This window comes from Temnothorax longispinosus, chromosome 3, assembly GCF_030848805.1.
Source record: "Temnothorax longispinosus isolate EJ_2023e chromosome 3, Tlon_JGU_v1, whole genome shotgun sequence".
NCBI classification, from domain to species: domain Eukaryota; kingdom Metazoa; phylum Arthropoda; class Insecta; order Hymenoptera; family Formicidae; genus Temnothorax; species Temnothorax longispinosus.
This window is the reverse complement of record NC_092360.1, coordinates 20,854,351-20,861,043: the sequence shown is the minus strand read 5'-3', so window position 1 is coordinate 20,861,043 and position 6,693 is coordinate 20,854,351. Positions and strand designations below refer to the sequence as shown.

Here is a 6,693-nt window from a genome sequence, read left to right as displayed (position 1 = left end):
AGATGATATAATTATCGCGCGATTTATCTAGATAATTTTTTAGATAATTGTGTTTGAGACTATTTATAAAAGTTATAAAAAGTATTACGCAGGTTATAAAAAAGATATTAAAATAATACTCATAATTTTATTACAAGTTTTTATTTCTTAAAAAGAGAAGTTTTTCAAACGTTGTATCTGATAGACGATTTCGACGTGGCACACAAATTTGTTGCGTTAGACTAAATAAGCGTTCTACCGGAACCGACGATGGCAAGAATGTGTTATACTTCAGAAAAATATACCTAATATTTGGGAAATTTATAAGACATTAAAGTTCCTTTGATTTGCACTCCAAGTATGAAAATGCTTCAATGTTACCATAACAAATAGTTGTTTGCGTATTCTCTTTTTTTCGATATCACAGAAAAAATCTTCCTCTTCGCTACTAGATGTAGATTTATTTTCGAATGTAGTAACACTCTTGTTATACAAATTATCCTCTTCTTTTAAAAATAAGTTTTTACATAGTTTACATATTGTTCTGGGATCCAATTTAACTTAAATCGCGGTAATGCAATAGCAGACAGATAAAAATTCTACTATCTGCATGATTAAGGAAGTTCGATGGCTTCATCGGAGGGAGTAGTGGGACGCGGGGGTTCTGGAAACAGCGCCCTAGCGTTTGAAGTAGTGAGAATGAAGGGGATTGCTCTGATTGGTCGCCGCGTGTATAATGCTTGCTGCTGTTCACGTCGTTCACGACCGTGGCAGTCTAGCAGACGAAAAATAAAGCAATTTATGCTTTAATAATTAATTTTTCTACGAAATGTGCGGTAACCTTTCCCTTTTTTTTGCTCATTTATTTGTAAATTATTAAGTTACATGTGCAAATTTTTTTTCCTTATTATTTGCATTTTTTCTTGCACTTATTTTATTCTGAAGGTATATGCAATATGTCATTTCTCATAAAAACCTATGTTAAAAATGCAGCCAGTTTCATGAAATTTTAATATGTTGTTCTGGAATGCAAAATAGAATTATGTGAATTTTTTGGGAATTTTTCACCGTCCCGTTTTGAAAAAAATCTAATCCAAAAATTGTACTTTTTAAATTTTTGGAGTAGATTTTTTTCAAAACAAAACGGTGAAAAATTCCTAATAAATTCACATAATTCTATTTTGCATTCCAGAACAACATATTAACATTTCATGAAACTCTCTGCATTTTGTTGTAGCCATCGAACCTCCTTAAGATAAAAAATGTGCTTAAATCGCCTTCCTAAAATAAACTTTATTCCAGTTGCTAATGGATCATAATATTTTAAATGCGTATAGCTTTTTAGTTTATTTCGTAATATGTAATATAGTAAGAGTAAGTGCTACCAAACCTAAAAAAACTCGTTTCTTCTCCTTGTAAAATATCAAGGCTTGTTGCGAAAGGAGTCATAACCATGATAAATTCTTCTAAAAACTCAATTTTAACAGATTTTACGATTTTCTTTATCTTCCGCTCACTCACTGAGTATTTTACAAAGTCAATAAAATCTGCAGTCGAGCCGCTAATAGATACGAAAGCGAGTCGAAAGAATGAGGTTCTATTAACACCGCGGAGGGGAAAAAAAGCGGCGTTCGCTACATGTTAAATCAGAAATCGTAACTCGTACCATTAAAGCAGATATGGGCGGATAGGGTAATTGTCGAATAATTGAGTTGTCGCGTATTTTTTTCACCGCGAGAGATTGGCTTTAACGATTGCAACATTACAGCTAACAATTTCCGCTTGTGCGAATGTAATCGTAAAATTTAAAACGCGAAACGTTTCCAGTTATTAAAATTTTACAACGAGAAATTCCTGTTTCAGATAATTATGATTGCATCATCTGTCCCTTTTTTAAAATATTATCCTTCTCTCTAATAGCTCGAAATCACATATTTGAGACAGAAGATAAATATCCGTGTTTCAAGTTCACGATTGGATGAAGCAACAAGTGCAGTTACCTGACGATAAATGATTTTTTTTTTAGCTGCAGCCGACCGACCCGAGAGAATGCCAATCCGCTGATGAAAGGGATGGTTACGGCTTACGATATCTTTTATAACGCGGAGGCGCCCTTGTATTGTGGGATTTGGAGAATTTTTTTTCTTTTCTTTTCACTGAGAATTCAGGCACATACACCTGTATCCTTACTCGCGCGATTCTCCTAAACTTTCCACAGCTCGGTTTCACAGTGTGTGCATAGGACCGTTCTCTAGATACCTGGCTGTTTGAATGCCTACCTGAAATTTGCTTTATAGTAGATCTCATCGAAAGATCGACTTTTATGAAACCAAATATCCGACCCATGACGCGTATTATGCTTCTAATGATTTTGGTTAGAGGGTCAGATTTGCGGGTGTCAAAGAAAGCAGCAGTCTTTTGCAGGTGCAAAGAAAGTTTCGGTTGATTTCGTAATAGTATGTTTAGTACGAAATGGCGCAACTCAGATATGAAACAAAATATATTAGATAATTAATATATTAACCCTTAACTAGTACACGTCCACGATCGAACGTTATCTGCACACGGGGTGTTGTATACCCCACACGACTTTGAACGTTGGTTACGGCGAAATGGAGGCTCCAATAGGCTTGAAAAAATCAAGTACATACATTAAACACTGGAAAATGATACCCATTAGCTTAAACTATGAAATTTTTAGTTTTGAGGCTTCAAAAAAATTCTTGAAATAAATTTGTTATGAAAATTGCGTTTTGCTAAAAAAATCATATCTTAGTCAAAAATAAATATTTTTTGATAAAAATTTAACACGATGTTCTTGAGATAGAGTACTTTACGAAAAAATTATAATTGTAGTGGGTATTTAAAAATTTTTCATGATTTATTTATTTTTATGAAAATGCCTCTTTAATGCTAATTTATTTATTTTCACGCTTGTGCCTTTTTTTCTGAATTAAAATCTTGATTTTTATAATATTTAATTAATTAATTTTATGCGAAATTTATAGATTAACCGACCGAGAAAGGTGCCTAAACTTGACAAAATTCGTTTTGGGTGTTTGACACCCCGCGTGCTAGTTAAGGGTTAAATTTGAAAAAAAAAAATATTTTTTTATTTTTATTTTCATAAATTAAGTGTTTGAGTATTTAAAAAATTTAGTATAAAAGGATTTAATATATTTTGCATATTTATTATTGACAGTGTTTTTTATCTTTAAAGCATAATCTGCAGTAAATGATTAAGAAACATTTAGCATAATGATATCTTATGCACATCCCACACATCGTACTTACACAACGAGAATGTACATGAAGTTTGTAAGGAGACGTGGGTACATTTGTCTTCTGCCAATTTACATCTTGTAATCAAGTACTTGTCATTATTGGTAGATAATGGCGATGATTACTACACATAGAATCGCTGAGAGCCGCGTGGCTTGTTCTAACAGAGGCTTTAATTGTGCCCACTGTGAGAGAATATATGTTGCATCTATTTATCTTAGGAACCAGAAACGCGAATTAATCATTAGCATTTCCCAGGTACTTTTATGTACCTAGGAGATAACGTCATTGTCATTAGAACATCGAACAACAACGCAACTGAGCGACTCCTTATCTTTTACATCATCTAGCATGCTAAAAATGCTTGTAAAATATTAATTTTTTTTTCTGTAAGATATTTTTCAATTACGAAAGACGTTTTACAAGCGTGGGTTGTTAGATACGTTATTTATTATTAATATTTGTTGTACGGAATACAAAATTTTGTTCTTGACTTTCCATAGAATTTAAATATGAGATTGCGAGTGAATCAATAACAAACTTTTTCAAAATATATATATTATATATATTTTTATAGAATCTTAATAAGTCCTAATTACTGAAATTATACAATATTGTTATAGCCATAATATAGATATAGATACATATATCCTGATTAAACCTTCAACAATTATTCGGCACATTTAATCTACTAATTTATATATGGTTGTACGCACCAAATTATTTTCTCAATGTTTCATACTCCGCAATCCAGCGCCACACTTTTCCAGGAGTTTCCACGTAGACTCGGTGGAAAAAGTAATACCGGTATTGCGTCAGTTACGTGTGTAGCTCGATGAATAGTGTAATGCAGCTGGCACAAAACTGACCTGAACTCCGAGTCACGGGTTCTTGTAGTTTTTTTCTCATACCCTATGCTCACACATATATACTATACATATACATACGTCTGCGCGCACGAATAGTGCACCCACACCTAAGGAAAAAAATCCCCTTCCGATCTCCGATACGCGCCGCTCCGAGATGGAGTGGCGCGTCAAAACTGGCCTTTTTGGAAACTTATCTCAACTTATCTTGTCTCTAAGGCTTTTCAAAGTTGGTTTTACCGCTACAGCCTCTCTAATGCGTTGCATCACGATGCAACAGATAAAGTGTAAATAGATGGGGGTGGGCGTTTGATGTCGGGTGAAGAAACCTTCAAAAGGATTCGGTGAGAGGGTGAAGCATCCAACAGAGAGATATCCAAGGTTTATTGCTTGTAAATGTAACATTGGAGATAAACTAGAACCGGGGAAGCGGTGCTCAACTCTGCGGACACCCGTACGTTCGACGCTCGTCGCGACCGACGTCGACGGCGACGACGCAATCGACGCGTACGTCTTATCGCGACACGCGTTTTCCTAACGCGACCGAAGCCGGCCCAACCAGTTTCCCGACTGCTCTTTTAAATTATGCAATTAATAATTATATCTGTAATGCCTAATATAATAATAAGAAGAATAAATTGTAGTAAGTAATCAAGTATTTGTATATATTTTCAATCATATTTATTAGATAATATTTCCTAATAGTGTGTCAATTATATTAATATTTTATAATTAATATTATTTTAAATTTTTAGAAGTTTTTAATTTTGTACTTTATACTTATTATTATATGTGTATTACATTTTTATTACCAAATAAACCTCTTATGTACCAATTAATTTTTAATACTTTTTGTATTTATTATTTAAACTTTTTAAACCTGTTTTTGGTTGAATTTATTTTTGTATAAGTTTTTGTTTTTAAATTTTTTTAAATTTATTTTAAACTTTTTAAACCTATTTTTAGTTAAATTTATTTTTGTATACATTTAAAAAAAATTTTTTTTATTATTATTTTAAACTTTAACCTGTTTTTGGTTAAAATAATTTTTGTATAAGTTTGTTTTTAAATTTTTATATAAGTTTTTGTTTTTAATTTTTTGTTCATAAATTTTATTTTAAATTTTAGTTATTAAATTTATTTTTTTTTTGTTTTTATTTATTAATTTTTATTTTCTGCATTTAATTTAACCTAGTTTAGGCAGCAGCGGGTCTTTTTTTTTTTTAAAAACAATTTGTTTAATTTTATTTTAATTTTTATTTTCTGCATTTAATTTAACCTAGTTTAGGCAGCAGTCGAGACTTTTTTTTTTAACAATTTTTTTATAGTTTTTTTTTTAACTTTTTTATAAATGTTAGTTATTGTTTTTAATTTTTTTAAATTGTAGATATTAAATTTTTTTGTTTTTAAATTTTTGTTTTTAAATTTTAGTTATTAAATTTATTTTTTTATAAGTTTTTTATTTATTAATTTTTATTTTCTGCATTTAATTTAACCTGGTTTAGGCAGCAGTCGGGAGCCTTTTTTCTTTAACAATTTTTTTGTTTAATTTTTTATTATTTCTAAGTTCTTGTTTTGAAAAATTCAGGAATTTTTTTTCTTGACGCCAAAAACGAGGAGAGAAAAAAAGCTCCGTCATTCCGAAGACAATACAATATAGTTAATGACCATATTTTTTTTTTCAGACCACCCACATTTCAGAAACCATGTACACCGTCTGAAAAGCATAGTTGCGCGCGAAGGAGTGCCTCATCGCCATTTTGAAATTTTTTTACACCAAAAAATTTGTACATGTCCTTGAAACCCTAATAAAGATAATGAAAGAAAAATCATTCATGTATCACCGATTTTTGTCTGAAATTAATTCCTGAAAATTCGCCTGTTTCTGCCCGATCTAAGGTAAACTAACCCCTTAAATATTTAAAAATCTTAAAATATAATTTAAAATATTTTATTTATTAGATAATGTATTAAACATTCAATACACTATTACATTATACGGTGATCTGAAAACGATATACTGCGCCAATGAATAATTATTTCCATCAGTAACAATTAATAAAATAGATTATGAAATGCTCACCTCACAATTTGTTACATCTGCCTGCTTGCTCGGCTGACTCTTCTATTTTTTCCGCATTACTATTTCTTCGTGGCACTCACATTTATTTCCTAAACAAACAAAATATTTATTAAACATCTATGTGAACTTAGCATACGACTTTCACAAAAAATTTTTTTATATGTTTTTTATTTTATATGTGTAAATTACGCTCGGTTTTTACCCGATTGTACCACATGTTATTTCGCTTGTACCTCAAAGGGGCGAAAGTTACGGGAGGTTAAAAAATCATCCGCATCCTACTTTGAGATACAATAATAATCTTCCAAATGTCATTTGATTAAGAATTGTTTGTACTCGTTTGTACCGCTTTTTGTTTCGTTTGTACCTTTAGAAAAATGGAAATACAGGATATAGAAAATTCGTATAAGAGTAACTTTGTCATTTTTAGAGATATTTTAAATCCGCAAGTGAGTGCTGTTTCGGAATCGTTTATATCCATTT

At 31.2% G+C, this 6,693-nt stretch overlaps 1 pseudogene; it reads right to left on the bottom strand.

Annotated features, from left to right (window-relative positions):
* Positions 1 to 5,340: 5,340 nt before the first annotated feature.
* The window catches only part of LOC139810298 (putative nuclease HARBI1), an 11,826-nt pseudogene continuing 10,473 nt past the window's right edge, over positions 5,341 to 6,693 (bottom strand).